General features: G+C 45.8%; 23 non-coding genes across 23 annotated transcripts; all 23 read right to left on the bottom strand.

Moving 5' to 3' along the window:
- Positions 1-633: 633 nt before the first annotated feature.
- On the bottom strand, positions 634-749 carry Trnal-caa (transfer RNA leucine (anticodon CAA)). The gene is made up of 2 exons: positions 712-749; positions 634-679 (listed from the first exon to the last, which is right to left on the bottom strand). It is a non-coding gene; the product is annotated as a tRNA-Leu (tRNA).
- Positions 750-1,453: 704 nt separating this feature from the next.
- Trnal-caa (transfer RNA leucine (anticodon CAA)) lies at positions 1,454-1,569 on the bottom strand. Its single transcript has 2 exons — positions 1,532-1,569; positions 1,454-1,499 (listed from the first exon to the last, which is right to left on the bottom strand). It is a non-coding gene; the product is annotated as a tRNA-Leu (tRNA).
- A 704-nt stretch (positions 1,570-2,273) lies between these two features.
- Trnal-caa (transfer RNA leucine (anticodon CAA)) lies at positions 2,274-2,389 on the bottom strand. Its single transcript has 2 exons — positions 2,352-2,389; positions 2,274-2,319 (listed from the first exon to the last, which is right to left on the bottom strand). It is a non-coding gene; the product is annotated as a tRNA-Leu (tRNA).
- Positions 2,390-3,093: 704 nt separating this feature from the next.
- Positions 3,094-3,209, bottom strand: Trnal-caa (transfer RNA leucine (anticodon CAA)). Its single transcript has 2 exons — positions 3,172-3,209; positions 3,094-3,139 (listed from the first exon to the last, which is right to left on the bottom strand). It is a non-coding gene; the product is annotated as a tRNA-Leu (tRNA).
- A 704-nt stretch (positions 3,210-3,913) lies between these two features.
- On the bottom strand, positions 3,914-4,029 carry Trnal-caa (transfer RNA leucine (anticodon CAA)). Its single transcript has 2 exons — positions 3,992-4,029; positions 3,914-3,959 (listed from the first exon to the last, which is right to left on the bottom strand). It is a non-coding gene; the product is annotated as a tRNA-Leu (tRNA).
- A 704-nt stretch (positions 4,030-4,733) lies between these two features.
- Positions 4,734-4,849, bottom strand: Trnal-caa (transfer RNA leucine (anticodon CAA)). Its single transcript has 2 exons — positions 4,812-4,849; positions 4,734-4,779 (listed from the first exon to the last, which is right to left on the bottom strand). It is a non-coding gene; the product is annotated as a tRNA-Leu (tRNA).
- Positions 4,850-5,553: 704 nt separating this feature from the next.
- Trnal-caa (transfer RNA leucine (anticodon CAA)) lies at positions 5,554-5,669 on the bottom strand. The gene is made up of 2 exons: positions 5,632-5,669; positions 5,554-5,599 (listed from the first exon to the last, which is right to left on the bottom strand). It is a non-coding gene; the product is annotated as a tRNA-Leu (tRNA).
- A 704-nt stretch (positions 5,670-6,373) lies between these two features.
- On the bottom strand, positions 6,374-6,489 carry Trnal-caa (transfer RNA leucine (anticodon CAA)). Its single transcript has 2 exons — positions 6,452-6,489; positions 6,374-6,419 (listed from the first exon to the last, which is right to left on the bottom strand). It is a non-coding gene; the product is annotated as a tRNA-Leu (tRNA).
- A 704-nt stretch (positions 6,490-7,193) lies between these two features.
- Trnal-caa (transfer RNA leucine (anticodon CAA)) lies at positions 7,194-7,309 on the bottom strand. The gene is made up of 2 exons: positions 7,272-7,309; positions 7,194-7,239 (listed from the first exon to the last, which is right to left on the bottom strand). It is a non-coding gene; the product is annotated as a tRNA-Leu (tRNA).
- Positions 7,310-8,013: 704 nt separating this feature from the next.
- On the bottom strand, positions 8,014-8,129 carry Trnal-caa (transfer RNA leucine (anticodon CAA)). Its single transcript has 2 exons — positions 8,092-8,129; positions 8,014-8,059 (listed from the first exon to the last, which is right to left on the bottom strand). It is a non-coding gene; the product is annotated as a tRNA-Leu (tRNA).
- A 701-nt stretch (positions 8,130-8,830) lies between these two features.
- Trnal-caa (transfer RNA leucine (anticodon CAA)) lies at positions 8,831-8,946 on the bottom strand. The gene is made up of 2 exons: positions 8,909-8,946; positions 8,831-8,876 (listed from the first exon to the last, which is right to left on the bottom strand). It is a non-coding gene; the product is annotated as a tRNA-Leu (tRNA).
- Positions 8,947-9,650: 704 nt separating this feature from the next.
- Trnal-caa (transfer RNA leucine (anticodon CAA)) lies at positions 9,651-9,766 on the bottom strand. The gene is made up of 2 exons: positions 9,729-9,766; positions 9,651-9,696 (listed from the first exon to the last, which is right to left on the bottom strand). It is a non-coding gene; the product is annotated as a tRNA-Leu (tRNA).
- A 704-nt stretch (positions 9,767-10,470) lies between these two features.
- Trnal-caa (transfer RNA leucine (anticodon CAA)) lies at positions 10,471-10,586 on the bottom strand. The gene is made up of 2 exons: positions 10,549-10,586; positions 10,471-10,516 (listed from the first exon to the last, which is right to left on the bottom strand). It is a non-coding gene; the product is annotated as a tRNA-Leu (tRNA).
- A 704-nt stretch (positions 10,587-11,290) lies between these two features.
- On the bottom strand, positions 11,291-11,406 carry Trnal-caa (transfer RNA leucine (anticodon CAA)). Its single transcript has 2 exons — positions 11,369-11,406; positions 11,291-11,336 (listed from the first exon to the last, which is right to left on the bottom strand). It is a non-coding gene; the product is annotated as a tRNA-Leu (tRNA).
- Positions 11,407-12,110: 704 nt separating this feature from the next.
- Trnal-caa (transfer RNA leucine (anticodon CAA)) lies at positions 12,111-12,226 on the bottom strand. The gene is made up of 2 exons: positions 12,189-12,226; positions 12,111-12,156 (listed from the first exon to the last, which is right to left on the bottom strand). It is a non-coding gene; the product is annotated as a tRNA-Leu (tRNA).
- Positions 12,227-12,930: 704 nt separating this feature from the next.
- Positions 12,931-13,046, bottom strand: Trnal-caa (transfer RNA leucine (anticodon CAA)). The gene is made up of 2 exons: positions 13,009-13,046; positions 12,931-12,976 (listed from the first exon to the last, which is right to left on the bottom strand). It is a non-coding gene; the product is annotated as a tRNA-Leu (tRNA).
- Positions 13,047-13,747: 701 nt separating this feature from the next.
- Trnal-caa (transfer RNA leucine (anticodon CAA)) lies at positions 13,748-13,863 on the bottom strand. Its single transcript has 2 exons — positions 13,826-13,863; positions 13,748-13,793 (listed from the first exon to the last, which is right to left on the bottom strand). It is a non-coding gene; the product is annotated as a tRNA-Leu (tRNA).
- Positions 13,864-14,567: 704 nt separating this feature from the next.
- On the bottom strand, positions 14,568-14,683 carry Trnal-caa (transfer RNA leucine (anticodon CAA)). Its single transcript has 2 exons — positions 14,646-14,683; positions 14,568-14,613 (listed from the first exon to the last, which is right to left on the bottom strand). It is a non-coding gene; the product is annotated as a tRNA-Leu (tRNA).
- Positions 14,684-15,387: 704 nt separating this feature from the next.
- Positions 15,388-15,503, bottom strand: Trnal-caa (transfer RNA leucine (anticodon CAA)). The gene is made up of 2 exons: positions 15,466-15,503; positions 15,388-15,433 (listed from the first exon to the last, which is right to left on the bottom strand). It is a non-coding gene; the product is annotated as a tRNA-Leu (tRNA).
- Positions 15,504-16,207: 704 nt separating this feature from the next.
- Trnal-caa (transfer RNA leucine (anticodon CAA)) lies at positions 16,208-16,323 on the bottom strand. The gene is made up of 2 exons: positions 16,286-16,323; positions 16,208-16,253 (listed from the first exon to the last, which is right to left on the bottom strand). It is a non-coding gene; the product is annotated as a tRNA-Leu (tRNA).
- Positions 16,324-17,027: 704 nt separating this feature from the next.
- On the bottom strand, positions 17,028-17,143 carry Trnal-caa (transfer RNA leucine (anticodon CAA)). The gene is made up of 2 exons: positions 17,106-17,143; positions 17,028-17,073 (listed from the first exon to the last, which is right to left on the bottom strand). It is a non-coding gene; the product is annotated as a tRNA-Leu (tRNA).
- A 704-nt stretch (positions 17,144-17,847) lies between these two features.
- Trnal-caa (transfer RNA leucine (anticodon CAA)) lies at positions 17,848-17,963 on the bottom strand. Its single transcript has 2 exons — positions 17,926-17,963; positions 17,848-17,893 (listed from the first exon to the last, which is right to left on the bottom strand). It is a non-coding gene; the product is annotated as a tRNA-Leu (tRNA).
- A 704-nt stretch (positions 17,964-18,667) lies between these two features.
- On the bottom strand, positions 18,668-18,783 carry Trnal-caa (transfer RNA leucine (anticodon CAA)). Its single transcript has 2 exons — positions 18,746-18,783; positions 18,668-18,713 (listed from the first exon to the last, which is right to left on the bottom strand). It is a non-coding gene; the product is annotated as a tRNA-Leu (tRNA).
- Between the last annotated feature and the right edge of the window lie 369 nt (positions 18,784-19,152).

Raw genomic sequence — 19,152 nt, 5'->3', positions numbered from 1 at the left:
CACAGTACGCAGGCATGATTTCTGCACCCGTTAGACGTGCGCCAGGCGCAGCCGCACAAATATAGCGCAGAATGTACCACCAAAAGAGTTTCTCAAATCCGTATAATCACAGCAATCAATACCTTTTGTTCGAAACTAAGTCGTCTGTTAAAGACGTCAGAGATTAGACAGAATGCAGAGGTCTATCTGTCGAGTAATATTTCAAGTTTTGGTCACGTTGTAATCTCCATACAGTAATATTTTGAGTATATGAATTTATTTCGAGTTCTGTGTATTTCATCAGCGACTGTTATTGTACAGATGATGTACTGGTCAGCCTGCACTGTTTCCTCACACTGTCGTTAGCACTCTGCATCTCCAGATAAGAGTCGTTTCCATACCACAAGTGTCCCTTTTGACGTGTTTGCGGCTCTTTGGCGCGGAAGTAACCTCACGAGGGGAACGTCGTATTTACAACCAACACTCTCTGTTTGTAGCTCACACTACCGAAGAAACAGTTTGGTGCCGTAGGTGCGCTTGTGTTTGATGCAAATTTTTGATTTCACTTAGGAGAACACGGCCAGTATCGTGCTGTTGCACTTTACAAAGGATCTCAATGCTACGCAGGGTGCTCTAGAGAAGCGACAAAATCTGTGTCAGGAGTGGGATTCGAACCCACGCCCTCATTCGAGGACCAGAAGGCTCTAGCTGCTACTGCAGCCAAGGTTTTTCCTTGAGTCTGGCGCCTTAGACCGCTCGGCCATCCTGACACTTGATTTGATGCTCCTCGTTTGTTCTATTAGAGGACTTACAGTTGATGTAGTTGTCGCATCCACGTTGCCACAGTACGCAGGCATGATTTCTGCACCCGTTAGACGTGCGCCAGGCGCAGCCGCACAAATATAGCGCAGAATGTACCACCAAAAGAGTTTCTCAAATCCGTATAATCACAGCAATCAATACCTTTTGTTCGAAACTAAGTCGTCTGTTAAAGACGTCAGAGATTAGACAGAATGCAGAGGTCTATCTGTCGAGTAATATTTCAAGTTTTGGTCACGTTGTAATCTCCATACAGTAATATTTTGAGTATATGAATTTATTTCGAGTTCTGTGTATTTCATCAGCGACTGTTATTGTACAGATGATGTACTGGTCAGCCTGCACTGTTTCCTCACACTGTCGTTAGCACTCTGCATCTCCAGATAAGAGTCGTTTCCATACCACAAGTGTCCCTTTTGACGTGTTTGCGGCTCTTTGGCGCGGAAGTAACCTCACGAGGGGAACGTCGTATTTACAACCAACACTCTCTGTTTGTAGCTCACACTACCGAAGAAACAGTTTGGTGCCGTAGGTGCGCTTGTGTTTGATGCAAATTTTTGATTTCACTTAGGAGAACACGGCCAGTATCGTGCTGTTGCACTTTACAAAGGATCTCAATGCTACGCAGGGTGCTCTAGAGAAGCGACAAAATCTGTGTCAGGAGTGGGATTCGAACCCACGCCCTCATTCGAGGACCAGAAGGCTCTAGCTGCTACTGCAGCCAAGGTTTTTCCTTGAGTCTGGCGCCTTAGACCGCTCGGCCATCCTGACACTTGATTTGATGCTCCTCGTTTGTTCTATTAGAGGACTTACAGTTGATGTAGTTGTCGCATCCACGTTGCCACAGTACGCAGGCATGATTTCTGCACCCGTTAGACGTGCGCCAGGCGCAGCCGCACAAATATAGCGCAGAATGTACCACCAAAAGAGTTTCTCAAATCCGTATAATCACAGCAATCAATACCTTTTGTTCGAAACTAAGTCGTCTGTTAAAGACGTCAGAGATTAGACAGAATGCAGAGGTCTATCTGTCGAGTAATATTTCAAGTTTTGGTCACGTTGTAATCTCCATACAGTAATATTTTGAGTATATGAATTTATTTCGAGTTCTGTGTATTTCATCAGCGACTGTTATTGTACAGATGATGTACTGGTCAGCCTGCACTGTTTCCTCACACTGTCGTTAGCACTCTGCATCTCCAGATAAGAGTCGTTTCCATACCACAAGTGTCCCTTTTGACGTGTTTGCGGCTCTTTGGCGCGGAAGTAACCTCACGAGGGGAACGTCGTATTTACAACCAACACTCTCTGTTTGTAGCTCACACTACCGAAGAAACAGTTTGGTGCCGTAGGTGCGCTTGTGTTTGATGCAAATTTTTGATTTCACTTAGGAGAACACGGCCAGTATCGTGCTGTTGCACTTTACAAAGGATCTCAATGCTACGCAGGGTGCTCTAGAGAAGCGACAAAATCTGTGTCAGGAGTGGGATTCGAACCCACGCCCTCATTCGAGGACCAGAAGGCTCTAGCTGCTACTGCAGCCAAGGTTTTTCCTTGAGTCTGGCGCCTTAGACCGCTCGGCCATCCTGACACTTGATTTGATGCTCCTCGTTTGTTCTATTAGAGGACTTACAGTTGATGTAGTTGTCGCATCCACGTTGCCACAGTACGCAGGCATGATTTCTGCACCCGTTAGACGTGCGCCAGGCGCAGCCGCACAAATATAGCGCAGAATGTACCACCAAAAGAGTTTCTCAAATCCGTATAATCACAGCAATCAATACCTTTTGTTCGAAACTAAGTCGTCTGTTAAAGACGTCAGAGATTAGACAGAATGCAGAGGTCTATCTGTCGAGTAATATTTCAAGTTTTGGTCACGTTGTAATCTCCATACAGTAATATTTTGAGTATATGAATTTATTTCGAGTTCTGTGTATTTCATCAGCGACTGTTATTGTACAGATGATGTACTGGTCAGCCTGCACTGTTTCCTCACACTGTCGTTAGCACTCTGCATCTCCAGATAAGAGTCGTTTCCATACCACAAGTGTCCCTTTTGACGTGTTTGCGGCTCTTTGGCGCGGAAGTAACCTCACGAGGGGAACGTCGTATTTACAACCAACACTCTCTGTTTGTAGCTCACACTACCGAAGAAACAGTTTGGTGCCGTAGGTGCGCTTGTGTTTGATGCAAATTTTTGATTTCACTTAGGAGAACACGGCCAGTATCGTGCTGTTGCACTTTACAAAGGATCTCAATGCTACGCAGGGTGCTCTAGAGAAGCGACAAAATCTGTGTCAGGAGTGGGATTCGAACCCACGCCCTCATTCGAGGACCAGAAGGCTCTAGCTGCTACTGCAGCCAAGGTTTTTCCTTGAGTCTGGCGCCTTAGACCGCTCGGCCATCCTGACACTTGATTTGATGCTCCTCGTTTGTTCTATTAGAGGACTTACAGTTGATGTAGTTGTCGCATCCACGTTGCCACAGTACGCAGGCATGATTTCTGCACCCGTTAGACGTGCGCCAGGCGCAGCCGCACAAATATAGCGCAGAATGTACCACCAAAAGAGTTTCTCAAATCCGTATAATCACAGCAATCAATACCTTTTGTTCGAAACTAAGTCGTCTGTTAAAGACGTCAGAGATTAGACAGAATGCAGAGGTCTATCTGTCGAGTAATATTTCAAGTTTTGGTCACGTTGTAATCTCCATACAGTAATATTTTGAGTATATGAATTTATTTCGAGTTCTGTGTATTTCATCAGCGACTGTTATTGTACAGATCATGTACTGGTCAGCCTGCACTGTTTCCTCACACTGTCGTTAGCACTCTGCATCTCCAGATAAGAGTCGTTTCCATACCACAAGTGTCCCTTTTGACGTGTTTGCGGCTCTTTGGCGCGGAAGTAACCTCACGAGGGGAACGTCGTATTTACAACCAACACTCTCTGATTGTAGCTCACACTACCGAAGAAACAGTTTGGTGCCGTAGGTGCGCTTGTGTTTGATGCAAATTTTTGATTTCACTTAGGAGAACACGGCCAGTATCGTGCTGTTGCACTTTACAAAGGATCTCAATGCTACGCAGGGTGCTCTAGAGAAGCGACAAAATCTGTGTCAGGAGTGGGATTCGAACCCACGCCCTCATTCGAGGACCAGAAGGCTCTAGCTGCTACTGCAGCCAAGGTTTTTCCTTGAGTCTGGCGCCTTAGACCGCTCGGCCATCCTGACACTTGATTTGATGCTCCTCGTTTGTTCTATTAGAGGACTTACAGTTGATGTAGTTGTCGCATCCACGTTGCCACAGTACGCAGGCATGATTTCTGCACCCGTTAGACGTGCGCCAGGCGCAGCCGCACAAATATAGCGCAGAATGTACCACCAAAAGAGTTTCTCAAATCCGTATAATCACAGCAATCAATACCTTTTGTTCGAAACTAAGTCGTCTGTTAAAGACGTCAGAGATTAGACAGAATGCAGAGGTCTATCTGTCGAGTAATATTTCAAGTTTTGGTCACGTTGTAATCTCCATACAGTAATATTTTGAGTATATGAATTTATTTCGAGTTCTGTGTATTTCATCAGCGACTGTTATTGTACAGATGATGTACTGGTCAGCCTGCACTGTTTCCTCACACTGTCGTTAGCACTCTGCATCTCCAGATAAGAGTCGTTTCCATACCACAAGTGTCCCTTTTGACGTGTTTGCGGCTCTTTGGCGCGGAAGTAACCTCACGAGGGGAACGTCGTATTTACAACCAACACTCTCTGTTTGTAGCTCACACTACCGAAGAAACAGTTTGGTGCCGTAGGTGCGCTTGTGTTTGATGCAAATTTTTGATTTCACTTAGGAGAACACGGCCAGTATCGTGCTGTTGCACTTTACAAAGGATCTCAATGCTACGCAGGGTGCTCTAGAGAAGCGACAAAATCTGTGTCAGGAGTGGGATTCGAACCCACGCCCTCATTCGAGGACCAGAAGGCTCTAGCTGCTACTGCAGCCAAGGTTTTTCCTTGAGTCTGGCGCCTTAGACCGCTCGGCCATCCTGACACTTGATTTGATGCTCCTCGTTTGTTCTATTAGAGGACTTACAGTTGATGTAGTTGTCGCATCCACGTTGCCACAGTACGCAGGCATGATTTCTGCACCCGTTAGACGTGCGCCAGGCGCAGCCGCACAAATATAGCGCAGAATGTACCACCAAAAGAGTTTCTCAAATCCGTATAATCACAGCAATCAATACCTTTTGTTCGAAACTAAGTCGTCTGTTAAAGACGTCAGAGATTAGACAGAATGCAGAGGTCTATCTGTCGAGTAATATTTCAAGTTTTGGTCACGTTGTAATCTCCATACAGTAATATTTTGAGTATATGAATTTATTTCGAGTTCTGTGTATTTCATCAGCGACTGTTATTGTACAGATGATGTACTGGTCAGCCTGCACTGTTTCCTCACACTGTCGTTAGCACTCTGCATCTCCAGATAAGAGTCGTTTCCATACCACAAGTGTCCCTTTTGACGTGTTTGCGGCTCTTTGGCGCGGAAGTAACCTCACGAGGGGAACGTCGTATTTACAACCAACACTCTCTGTTTGTAGCTCACACTACCGAAGAAACAGTTTGGTGCCGTAGGTGCGCTTGTGTTTGATGCAAATTTTTGATTTCACTTAGGAGAACACGGCCAGTATCGTGCTGTTGCACTTTACAAAGGATCTCAATGCTACGCAGGGTGCTCTAGAGAAGCGACAAAATCTGTGTCAGGAGTGGGATTCGAACCCACGCCCTCATTCGAGGACCAGAAGGCTCTAGCTGCTACTGCAGCCAAGGTTTTTTCTTGAGTCTGGCGCCTTAGACCGCTCGGCCATCCTGACACTTGATTTGATGCTCCTCGTTTGTTCTATTAGAGGACTTACAGTTGATGTAGTTGTCGCATCCACGTTGCCACAGTACGCAGGCATGATTTCTGCACCCGTTAGACGTGCGCCAGGCGCAGCCGCACAAATATAGCGCAGAATGTACCACCAAAAGAGTTTCTCAAATCCGTATAATCACAGCAATCAATACCTTTTGTTCGAAACTAAGTCGTCTGTTAAAGACGTCAGAGATTAGACAGAATGCAGAGGTCTATCTGTCGAGTAATATTTCAAGTTTTGGTCACGTTGTAATCTCCATACAGTAATATTTTGAGTATATGAATTTATTTCGAGTTCTGTGTATTTCATCAGCGACTGTTATTGTACAGATGATGTACTGGTCAGCCTGCACTGTTTCCTCACACTGTCGTTAGCACTCTGCATCTCCAGATAAGAGTCGTTTCCATACCACAAGTGTCCCTTTTGACGTGTTTGCGGCTCTTTGGCGCGGAAGTAACCTCACGAGGGGAACGTCGTATTTACAACCAACACTCTCTGTTTGTAGCTCACACTACCGAAGAAACAGTTTGGTGCCGTAGGTGCGCTTGTGTTTGATGCAAATTTTTGATTTCACTTAGGAGAACACGGCCAGTATCGTGCTGTTGCACTTTACAAAGGATCTCAATGCTACGCAGGGTGCTCTAGAGAAGCGACAAAATCTGTGTCAGGAGTGGGATTCGAACCCACGCCCTCATTCGAGGACCAGAAGGCTCTAGCTGCTACTGCAGCCAAGGTTTTTCCTTGAGTCTGGCGCCTTAGACCGCTCGGCCATCCTGACACTTGATTTGATGCTCCTCGTTTGTTCTATTAGAGGACTTACAGTTGATGTAGTTGTCGCATCCACGTTGCCACAGTACGCAGGCATGATTTCTGCACCCGTTAGACGTGCGCCAGGCGCAGCCGCACAAATATAGCGCAGAATGTACCACCAAAAGAGTTTCTCAAATCCGTATAATCACAGCAATCAATACCTTTTGTTCGAAACTAAGTCGTCTGTTAAAGACGTCAGAGATTAGACAGAATGCAGAGGTCTATCTGTCGAGTAATATTTCAAGTTTTGGTCACGTTGTAATCTCCATACAGTAATATTTTGAGTATATGAATTTATTTCGAGTTCTGTGTATTTCATCAGCGACTGTTATTGTACAGATGATGTACTGGTCAGCCTGCACTGTTTCCTCACACTGTCGTTAGCACTCTGCATCTCCAGATAAGAGTCGTTTCCATACCACAAGTGTCCCTTTTGACGTGTTTGCGGCTCTTTGGCGCGGACGTAACCTCACGAGGGGAACGTCGTATTTACAACCAACACTCTCTGTTTGTAGCTCACACTACCGAAGAAACAGTTTGGTGCCGTAGGTGCGCTTGTGTTTGATGCAAATTTTTGATTTCTCTTAGGAGAACACGGCCAGTATCGTGCTGTTGCACTTTACAAAGGATCTCAATGCTACGCAGGGTGCTCTAGAGAAGCGACAAAATCTGTGTCAGGAGTGGGATTCGAACCCACGCCCTCATTCGAGGACCAGAAGGCTCTAGCTGCTACTGCAGCCAAGGTTTTTCCTTGAGTCTGGCGCCTTAGACCGCTCGGCCATCCTGACACTTGATTTGATGCTCCTCGTTTGTTCTATTAGAGGACTTACAGTTGATGTAGTTGTCGCATCCACGTTGCCACAGTACGCAGGCATGATTTCTGCACCCGTTAGACGTGCGCCAGGCGCAGCCGCACAAATATAGCGCAGAATGTACCACCAAAAGAGTTTCTCAAATCCGTATAATCACAGCAATCAATACCTTTTGTTCGAAACTAAGTCGTCTGTTAAAGACGTCAGAGATTAGACAGAATGCAGAGGTCTATCTGTCGAGTAATATTTCAAGTTTTGGTCACGTTGTAATCTCCATACAGTAATATTTTGAGTATATGAATTTATTTCGAGTTCTGTGTATTTCATCAGCGACTGTTATTGTACAGATGATGTACTGGTCAGCCTGCACTGTTTCCTCACACTGTCGTTAGCACTCTGCATCTCCAGATAAGAGTCGTTTCCATACCACAAGTGTCCCTTTTGACGTGTTTGCGGCTCTTTGGCGCGGAAGTAACCTCACGAGGGGAACGTCGTATTTACAACCAACACTCTCTGTTTGTAGCTCACACTACCGAAGAAACAGTTTGGTGCCGTAGGTGCGCTTGTGTTTGATGCAAATTTTTGATTTCACTTAGGAGAACACGGCCAGTATCGTGCTGTTGCACTTTACAAAGGATCTCAATGCTACGCAGGGTGCTCTAGAGAAGCGACAAAATCTGTGTCAGGAGTGGGATTCGAACCCACGCCCTCATCCGAGGACCAGAAGGCTCTAGCTGCTACTGCAGCCAAGGTTTTTCCTTGAGTCTGGCGCCTTAGACCGCTCGGCCATCCTGACACTTGATTTGATGCTCCTCGTTTGTTCTATTAGAGGACTTACAGTTGATGTAGTCGCATCCACGTTGCCACAGTACGCAGGCATGATTTCTGCACCCGTTAGACGTGCGCCAGGCGCAGCCGCACAAATATAGCGCAGAATGTACCACCAAAAGAGTTTCTCAAATCCGTATAATCACAGCAATCAATACCTTTTGTTCGAAACTAAGTCGTCTGTTAAAGACGTCAGAGATTAGACAGAATGCAGAGGTCTATCTGTCGAGTAATATTTCAAGTTTTGGTCACGTTGTAATCTCCATACAGTAATATTTTGAGTATATGAATTTATTTCGAGTTCTGTGTATTTCATCAGCGACTGTTATTGTACAGATGATGTACTGGTCAGCCTGCACTGTTTCCTCACACTGTCGTTAGCACTCTGCATCTCCAGATAAGAGTCGTTTCCATACCACAAGTGTCCCTTTTGACGTGTTTGCGGCTCTTTGGCGCGGAAGTAACCTCACGAGGGGAACGTCGTATTTACAACCAACACTCTCTGTTTGTAGCTCACACTACCGAAGAAACAGTTTGGTGCCGTAGGTGCGCTTGTGTTTGATGCAAATTTTTGATTTCACTTAGGAGAACACGGCCAGTATCGTGCTGTTGCACTTTACAAAGGATCTCAATGCTACGCAGGGTGCTCTAGAGAAGCGACAAAATCTGTGTCAGGAGTGGGATTCGAACCCACGCCCTCATTCGAGGACCAGAAGGCTCTAGCTGCTACTGCAGCCAAGGTTTTTCCTTGAGTCTGGCGCCTTAGACCGCTCGGCCATCCTGACACTTGATTTGATGCTCCTCGTTTGTTCTATTAGAGGACTTACAGTTGATGTAGTTGTCGCATCCACGTTGCCACAGTACGCAGGCATGATTTCTGCACCCGTTAGACGTGCGCCAGGCGCAGCCGCACAAATATAGCGCAGAATGTACCACCAAAAGAGTTTCTCAAATCCGTATAATCACAGCAATCAATACCTTTTGTTCGAAACTAAGTCGTCTGTTAAAGACGTCAGAGATTAGACAGAATGCAGAGGTCTATCTGTCGAGTAATATTTCAAGTTTTGGTCACGTTGTAATCTCCATACAGTAATATTTTGAGTATATGAATTTATTTCGAGTTCTGTGTATTTCATCAGCGACTGTTATTGTACAGATGATGTACTGGTCAGCCTGCACTGTTTCCTCACACTGTCGTTAGCACTCTGCATCTCCAGATAAGAGTCGTTTCCATACCACAAGTGTCCCTTTTGACGTGTTTGCGGCTCTTTGGCGCGGAAGTAACCTCACGAGGGGAACGTCGTATTTACAACCAACACTCTCTGTTTGTAGCTCACACTACCGAAGAAACAGTTTGGTGCCGTAGGTGCGCTTGTGTTTGATGCAAATTTTTGATTTCACTTAGGAGAACACGGCCAGTATCGTGCTGTTGCACTTTACAAAGGATCTCAATGCTACGCAGGGTGCTCTAGAGAAGCGACAAAATCTGTGCCAGGACTGGGATTCGAACCCACGCCCTCATTCGAGGACCAGAAGGCTCTAGCTGCTACTGCAGCCAAGGTTTTTCCTTGAGTCTGGCGCCTTAGACCGCTCGGCCATCCTGACACTTGATTTGATGCTCCTCGTTTGTTCTATTAGAGGACTTACAGTTGATGTAGTTGTCGCATCCACGTTGCCACAGTACGCAGGCATGATTTCTGCACCCGTTAGACGTGCGCCAGGCGCAGCCGCACAAATATAGCGCAGAATGTACCACCAAAAGAGTTTCTCAAATCCGTATAATCACAGCAATCAATACCTTTTGTTCGAAACTAAGTCGTCTGTTAAAGACGTCAGAGATTAGACAGAATGCAGAGGTCTATCTGTCGAGTAATATTTCAAGTTTTGGTCACGTTGTAATCTCCATACAGTAATATTTTGAGTATATGAATTTATTTCGAGTTCTGTGTATTTCATCAGCGACTGTTATTGTACAGATGATGTACTGGTCAGCCTGCACTGTTTCCTCACACTGTCGTTAGCACTCTGCATCTCCAGATAAGAGTCGTTTCCATACCACAAGTGTCCCTTTTGACGTGTTTGCGGCTCTTTGGCGCGGAAGTAACCTCACGAGGGGAACGTCGTATTTACAACCAACACTCTCTGTTTGTAGCTCACACTACCGAAGAAACAGTTTGGTGCCGTAGGTGCGCTTGTGTTTGATGCAAATTTTTGATTTCACTTAGGAGAACACGGCCAGTATCGTGCTGTTGCATTTTACAAAGGATCTCAATGCTACGCAGGGTGCTCTAGAGAAGCGACAAAATCTGTGTCAGGAGTGGGATTCGAACCCACGCCCTCATTCGAGGACCAGAAGGCTCTAGCTGCTACTGCAGCCAAGGTTTTTCCTTGAGTCTGGCGCCTTAGACCTCTCAGCCATCCTGACACTTGATTTGATGCTCCTCGTTTGTTCTATTAGAGGACTTACAGTTGATGTAGTTGTCGCATCCACGTTGCCACAGTACGCAGGCATGATTTCTGCACCCGTTAGACGTGCGCCAGGCGCAGCCGCACAAATATAGCGCAGAATGTACCACCAAAAGAGTTTCTCAAATCCGTATAATCACAGCAATCAATACCTTTTGTTCGAAACTAAGTCGTCTGTTAAAGACGTCAGAGATTAGACAGAATGCAGAGGTCTATCTGTCGAGTAATATTTCAAGTTTTGGTCACGTTGTAATCTCCATACAGTAATATTTTGAGTATATGGATTTATTTCGAGTTCTGTGTATTTCATCAGCGACTGTTATTGTACAGATGATGTACTGGTCAGCCTGCACTGTTTCCTCACACTGTCGTTAGCACTCTGCATCTCCAGATAAGAGTCGTTTCCATACCACAAGTGTCCCTTTTGACGTGTTTGCGGCTCTTTGGCGCGGAAGTAACCTCACGAGGGGAACGTCGTATTTACAACCAACACTCTCTGTTTGTAGCTCACACTACCGAAGAAACAGTTTGGTGCCGTAGGTGCGCTTGTGTTTGATGCAAATTTTTGATTTCACTTAGGAGAACACGGCCAGTATCGTGCTGTTGCACTTTACAAAGGATCTCAATGCTACGCAGGGTGCTCTAGAGAAGCGACAAAATCTGTGTCAGGAGTGGGATTCGAACCCACGCCCTCATTCGAGGACCAGAAGGCTCTAGCTGCTACTGCAGCCAAGGTTTTTCCTTGAGTCTGGCGCCTTAGACCGCTCGGCCATCCTGACACTTGATTTGATGCTCCTCGTTTGTTCTATTAGAGGACTTACAGTTGATGTAGTTGTCGCATCCACGTTGCCACAGTACGCAGGCATGATTTCTGCACCCGTTAGACGTGCGCCAGGCGCAGCCGCACAAATATAGCGCAGAATGTACCACCAAAAGAGTTTCTCAAATCCGTATAATCACAGCAATCAATACCTTTTGTTCGAAACTAAGTCGTCTGTTAAAGACGTCAGAGATTAGACAGAATGCAGAGGTCTATCTGTCGAGTAATATTTCAAGTTTTGGTCACGTTGTAATCTCCATACAGTAATATTTTGAGTATATGAATTTATTTCGAGTTCTGTGTATTTCATCAGCGACTGTTATTGTACAGATGATGTACTGGTCAGCCTGCACTGTTTCCTCACACTGTCGTTAGCACTCTGCATCTCCAGATAAGAGTCGTTTCCATACCACAAGTGTCCCTTTTGACGTGTTTGCGGCTCTTTGGCGCGGAAGTAACCTCACGAGGGGAACGTCGTATTTACAACCAACACTCTCTGTTTGTAGCTCACACTACCGAAGAAACAGTTTGGTGCCGTAGGTGCGCTTGTGTTTGATGCAAATTTTTGATTTCACTTAGGAGAACACGGCCAGTATCGTGCTGTTGCACTTTACAAAGGATCTCAATGCTACGCAGGGTGCTCTAGAGAAGCGACAAAATCTGTGTCAGGAGTGGGATTCGAACCCACGCCCTCATTCGAGGACCAGAAGGCTCTAGCTGCTACTGCAGCCAAGGTTTTTCCTTGAGTCTGGCGCCTTAGACCGCTCGGCCATCCTGACACTTGATTTGATGCTCCTCGTTTGTTCTATTAGAGGACTTACAGTTGATGTAGTTGTCGCATCCACGTTGCCACAGTACGCAGGCATGATTTCTGCACCCGTTAGACGTGCGCCAGGCGCAGCCGCACAAATATAGCGCAGAATGTACCACCAAAAGAGTTTCTCAAATCCGTATAATCACAGCAATCAATACCTTTTGTTCGAAACTAAGTCGTCTGTTAAAGACGTCAGAGATTAGACAGAATGCAGAGGTCTATCTGTCGAGTAATATTTCAAGTTTTGGTCACGTTGTAATCTCCATACAGTAATATTTTGAGTATATGAATTTATTTCGAGTTCTGTGTATTTCATCAGCGACTGTTATTGTACAGATGATGTACTGGTCAGCCTGCACTGTTTCCTCACACTGTCGTTAGCACTCTGCATCTCCAGATAAGAGTCGTTTCCATACCACAAGTGTCCCTTTTGACGTGTTTGCGGCTCTTTGGCGCGGAAGTAACCTCACGAGGGGAACGTCGTATTTACAACCAACACTCTCTGTTTGTAGCTCACACTACCGAAGAAACAGTTTGGTGCCGTAGGTGCGCTTGTGTTTGATGCAAATTTTTGATTTCACTTAGGAGAACACGGCCAGTATCGTGCTGTTGCACTTTACAAAGGATCTCAATGCTACGCAGGGTGCTCTAGAGAAGCGACAAAATCTGTGTCAGGAGTGGGATTCGAACCCACGCCCTCATTCGAGGACCAGAAGGCTCTAGCTGCTACTGCAGCCAAGGTTTTTCCTTGAGTCTGGCGCCTTAGACCGCTCGGCCATCCTGACACTTGATTTAATGCTCCTCGTTTGTTCTATTAGAGGACTTACAGTTGATGTAGTCGCATCCACGTTGCCACAGTACGCAGGCATGATTTCTGCACCCGTTAGACGTGCGCCAGGCGCAGCCGCACAAATATAGCGCAGAATGTACCAACAAAAGAGTTTCTCAAATCCGTATAATCACAGCAATCAATACCTTTTGTTCGAAACTAAGTCGTCTGTTAAAGACGTCAGAGATTAGACAGAATGCAGAGGTCTGTCTGTCGAGTAATATTTCAAGTTTTGGTCACGTTGTAATCTCCATACAGTAATATTTTGAGTATATGAATTTATTTCGAGTTCTGTGTATTTCATCAGCGACTGTTATTGTACAGATGATGTACTGGTCAGCCTGCACTGTTTCCTCACACTGTCGTTAGCACTCTGCATCTCCAGATAAGAGTCGTTTCCATACCACAAGTGTCCCTTTTGACGTGTTTGCGGCTCTTTGGCGCGGAAGTAACCTCACGAGGGGAACGTCGTATTTACAACCAACACTCTCTGTTTGTAGCTCACACTACCGAAGAAACAGTTTGGTGCCGTAGGTGCGCTTGTGTTTGATGCAAATTTTTGATTTCACTTAGGAGAACACGGCCAGTATCGTGCTGTTGCACTTTACAAAGGATCTCAATGCTACGCAGGGTGCTCTAGAGAAGCGACAAAATCTGTGTCAGGAGTGGGATTCGAACCCACGCCCTCATTCGAGGACCAGAAGGCTCTAGCTGCTACTGCAGCCAAGGTTTTTCCTTGAGTCTGGCGCCTTAGACCGCTCGGCCATCCTGACACTTGATTTGATGCTCCTCGTTTGTTCTATTAGAGGACTTACAGTTGATGTAGTTGTCGCATCCACGTTGCCACAGTACGCAGGCATGATTTCTGCACCCGTTAGACGTGCGCCAGGCGCAGCCGCACAAATATAGCGCAGAATGTACCACCAAAAGAGTTTCTCAAATCCGTATAATCACAGCAATCAATACCTTTTGTTCGAAACTAAGTCGTCTGTTAAAGACGTCAGAGATTAGACAGAATGCAGAGGTCTATCTGTCGAGTAATATTTCAAGTTTTGGTCACGTTGTAATCTCCATACAGTAATATTTTGAGTATATGAATTTATTTCGAGTTCTGTGTATTTCATCAGCGACTGTTATTGTACAGATGATGTACTGGTCAGCCTGCACTGTTTCCTCACACTGTCGTTAGCACTCTGCATCTCCAGATAAGAGTCGTTTCCATACCACAAGTGTCCCTTTTGACGTGTTTGCGGCTCTTTGGCGCGGAAGTAACCTCACGAGGGGAACGTCGTATTTACAACCAACACTCTCTGTTTGTAGCTCACACTACCGAAGAAACAGTTTGGTGCCGTAGGTGCGCTTGTGTTTGATGCAAATTTTTGATTTCACTTAGGAGAACACGGCCAGTATCGTGCTGTTGCACTTTACAAAGGATCTCAATGCTACGCAGGGTGCTCTAGAGAAGCGACAAAATCTGTGTCAGGAGTGGGATTCGAACCCACGCCCTCATTCGAGGACCAGAAGGCTCTAGCTGCTACTGCAGCCAAGGTTTTTCCTTGAGTCTGGCGCCTTAGACCGCTCGGCCATCCTGACACTTGATTTGATGCTCCTCGTTTGTTCTATTACAGGACTTACAGTTGATGTAGTTGTCGCATCCACGTTGCCACAGTACGCAGGCATGATTTCTGCACCCGTTAGACGTGCGCCAGGCGCAGCCGCACAAATATAGCGCAGAATGTACCACCAAAAGAGTTTCTCAAATCCGTATAATCACAGCAATCAATACCTTTTGTTCGAAACTAAGTCGTCTGTTAAAGACGTCAGAGATTAGACAGAATGCAGAGGTCTATCTGTCGAGTAATATTTCAAGTTTTGGTCACGTTGTAATCTCCATACAGTAATATTTTGAGTATATGAATTTATTTCGAGTTCTGTGTATTTCATCAGCGACTGTTATTGTACAGATGATGTACTGGTCAGCCTGCACTGTTTCCTCACACTGTCGTTAGCACTCTGCATCTCCAGACAAGACTCGTTTCCATACCACAAGTGTCCCTTTTGACGTGTTTGCGGCTCTTTGGCGCGGAAGTAACCTCACGAGGGGAACGTCGTATTTACAACCAACACTCTCTGTTTGTAGCTCACACTACCGAAGAAACAGTTTGGTGCCGTAGGTGCGCTTGTGTTTGATGCAAATTTTTGATTTCACTTAGGAGAACACGGCCAGTATCGTGCTGTTGCACTTTACAAAGGATCTCAATGCTACGCAGGGTGCTCTAGAGAAGCAACAAAATCTGTGTCAGGAGTGGGATTCGAACCCACGCCCTCATTCGAGGACCAGAAGGCTCTAGCTGCTACTGCAGCCAAGGTTTTTCCTTGAGTCTGGCGCCTTAGACCGCTCGGCCATCCTGACACTTGATTTGATGCTCCTCGTTTGTTCTATTAGAGGACTTACAGTTGATGTAGTTGTCGCATCCACGTTGCCACAGTACGCAGGCATGATTTCTGCACCCGTTAGACGTGCGCCAGGCGCAGCCGCACAAATATAGCGCAGAATGTACCACCAAAAGAGTTTCTCAAATCCGTATAATCACAGCAATCAATACCTTTTGTTCGAAACTAAGTCGTCTGTTAAAGACGTCAGAGATTAGACAGAATGCAGAGGTCTATCTGTCGAGTAATATTTCAAGTTTTGGTCACGTTGTAATCTCCATACAGTAATATTTTGAGTATATGAATTTATTTCGAGTTCTGTGTATTTCATCAGCGACTGTTATTGTACAGATGATGTACTGGTCAGCCTGCACTGTTTCCTCACACTGTCGTTAGCACTCTGCATCTCCAGATAAGAGTCGTTTCCATACCACAAGTGTCCCTTTTGACGTGTTTGCGGCTCTTTGGCGCGGAAGTAACCTCACGAGGGGAACGTCGTATTTACAACCAACACTCTCTGTTTGTAGCTCACACTACCGAAGAAACAGTTTGGTGCCGTAGGTGCGCTTGTGTTTGATGCAAATTTTTGATTTCACTTAGGAGAACACGGCCAGTATCGTGCTGTTGCACTTTACAAAGGATCTCAATGCTACGCAGGGTGCTCTAGAGAAGCGACAAAATCTGTGTCAGGAGTGGGATTCGAACCCACGCCCTCATTCGAGGACCAGAAGGCTCTAGCTGCTACTGCAGCCAAGGTTTTTCCTTGAGTCTGGCGCCTTAGACCGCTCGGCCATCCTGACACTTGATTTGATGCTCCTCGTTTGTTCTATTAGAGGACTTACAGTTGATGTAGTTGTCGCATCCACGTTGCCACAGTACGCAGGCATGATTTCTGCACCCGTTAGACGTGCGCCAGGCGCAGCCGCACAAATATAGCGCAGAATGTACCACCAAAAGAGTTTCTCAAATCCGTATAATCACAGCAATCAATACCTTTTGTTCGAAACTAAGTCGTCTGTTAAAGACGTCAGAGATTAGACAGAATGCAGAGGTCTATCTGTCGAGTAATATTTCAAGTTTTGGTCACGTTGTAATCTCCATACAGTAATATTTTGAGTATATGAATTTATTTCGAGTTCTGTGTATTTCATCAGCGACTGTTATTGTACAGATGATGTACTGGTCAGCCTGCACTGTTTCCTCACACTGTCGTTAGCACTCTGCATCTCCAGATAAGAGTCGTTTCCATACCACAAGTGTCCCTTTTGACGTGTTTGCGGCTCTTTGGCGCGGAAGTAACCTCACGAGGGGAACGTCGTATTTACAACCAACACTCTCTGTTTGTAGCTCACACTACCGAAGAAACAGTTTGGTGCCGTAGGTGCGCTTGTGTTTGATGCAAATTTTTGATTTCACTTAGGAGAACACGGCCAGTATCGTGCTGTTGCACTTTACAAAGGATCTCAATGCTACGCAGGGTGCTCTAGAGAAGCGACAAAATCTGTGTCAGGAGTGGGATTCGAACCCACGCCCTCATTCGAGGACCAGAAGGCTCTAGCTGCTACTGCAGCCAAGGTTTTTCCTTGAGTCTGGCGCTTTAGACCGCTCGGCCATCCTGACACTTGATTTGATGCTCCTCGTTTGTTCTATTAGAGGACTTACAGTTGATGTAGTTGTCGCATCCACGTTGCCACAGTACGCAGGCATGATTTCTGCACCCGTTAGACGTGCGCCAGGCGCAGCCGCACAAATATAGCGCAGAATGTACCACCAAAAGAGTTTCTCAAATCCGTATAATCACAGCAATCAATACCTTTTGTTCGAAACTAAGTCGTCTGTTAAAGACGTCAGAGATTAGACAGAATGCAGAGGTCTATCTGTCGAGTAATATTTCAAGTTTTGGTCACGTTGTAATCTCCATACAGTAATATTTTGAGTATATGAATTTATTTCGAGTTCTGTGTATTTCATCAGCGACTGTTATTGTACAGATGATGTACTGGTCAGCCTGCACTGTTTCCTCACACTGTCGTTAGCACTCTGCATCTCCAGATAAGAGTCGTTTCCATACCACAAGTGTCCCTTTTGACGTGTTTGCGGCTCTTTGGCGCGGAAGTAACCTCACGAGGGGAACGTCGTATTTACAACCAACACTCTCTGTTTGTAGCTCACACTACCGAAGAAACAGTTTGGTGCCGTAGGTGCGCTTGTGTTTGATGCAAATTTTTGATTTCACTTAGGAGAACACGGCCAGTATCGTGCTGTTGCACTTTACAAAGGATCTCAATGCTACGCAGGGTGCTCTAGAGAAGCGACAAAATCTGTGTCAGGAGTGGGATTCGAACCCACGCCCTCATTCGAGGACCAGAAGGCTCTAGCTGCTACTGCAGCCAAGGTTTTTCCTTGAGTCTGGCGCCTTAGACCGCTCGGCCATCCTGACACTTGATTTGATGCTCCTCGTTTGTTCTATTAGAGGACTTACAGTTGATGTAGTTGTCGCATCCACGTTGCCACAGTACGCAGGCATGATTTCTGCACCCGTTAGACGTGCGCCAGGCGCAGCCGCACAAATATAGCGCAGAATGTACCACCAAAAGAGTTTCTCAAATCCGTATAATCACAGCAATCAATACCTTTTGTTCGAAACTAAGTCGTCTGTTAAAGACGTCAGAGATTAGACAGAATGCAGAGGTCTATCTGTCGAGTAATATTTCAAGTTTTGGTCACGTTGTAATCTCCATACAGTAATATTTTGAGTATATGAATTTATTTCGAGTTCTGTGTATTTCATCAGCGACTGTTATTGTACAGATGATGTACTGGTCAGCCTGCACTGTTTCCTCACACTGTCGTTAGCACTCTGCATCTCCAGATAAGAGTCGTTTCCATACCACAAGTGTCCCTTTTGACGTGTTTGCGGCTCTTTGGCGCGGAAGTAACCTCACGAGGGGAACGTCGTATTTACAACCAACACTCTCTGTTTGTAGCTCACACTACCGAAGAAACAGTTTGGTGCCGTAGGTGCGCTTGTGTTTGATGCAAATTTTTGATTTCACTTAGGAGAACACGGCCAGTATCGTGCTGTTGCACTTTACAAAGGATCTCAATGCTACGCAGGGTGCTCTAGAGAAGCGACAAAATCTGTGTCAGGAGTGGGATTCGAACCCACGCCCTCATTCGAGGACCAGAAGGCTCTAGCTGCTACTGCAGCCAAGGTTTTTCCTTGAGTCTGGCGCCTTAGACCGCTCGGCCATCCTGACACTTGATTTGATGCTCCTCGTTTGTTCTATTAGAGGACTTACAGTTGATGTAGTTGTCGCATCCACGTTGCCACAGTACGCAGGCATGATTTCTGCACCCGTTAGACGTGCGCCAGGCGCAGCCGCACAAATATAGCGCAGAATGTACCACCAAAAGAGTTTCTCAAATCCGTATAATCACAGCAATCAATACCTTTTGTTCGAAACTAAGTCGTCTGTTAAAGACGTCAGAGATTAGACAGAATGCAGAGGTCTATCTGTCGAGTAATATTTCAAGTTTTGGTCACGTTGTAATCTCCATACAGTAATATTTTGAGTATATGAATTTATTTCGAGTTCTGTGTATTTCATCAGCGACTGTTATTGTAC

This window comes from Schistocerca cancellata, chromosome 2 (genome assembly GCF_023864275.1).
Source record: "Schistocerca cancellata isolate TAMUIC-IGC-003103 chromosome 2, iqSchCanc2.1, whole genome shotgun sequence".
Classification (NCBI taxonomy): domain Eukaryota; kingdom Metazoa; phylum Arthropoda; class Insecta; order Orthoptera; family Acrididae; genus Schistocerca; species Schistocerca cancellata.
Note: the sequence above shows the minus strand (reverse complement) of the source record. Positions and strands in the feature narration are given on the sequence as shown.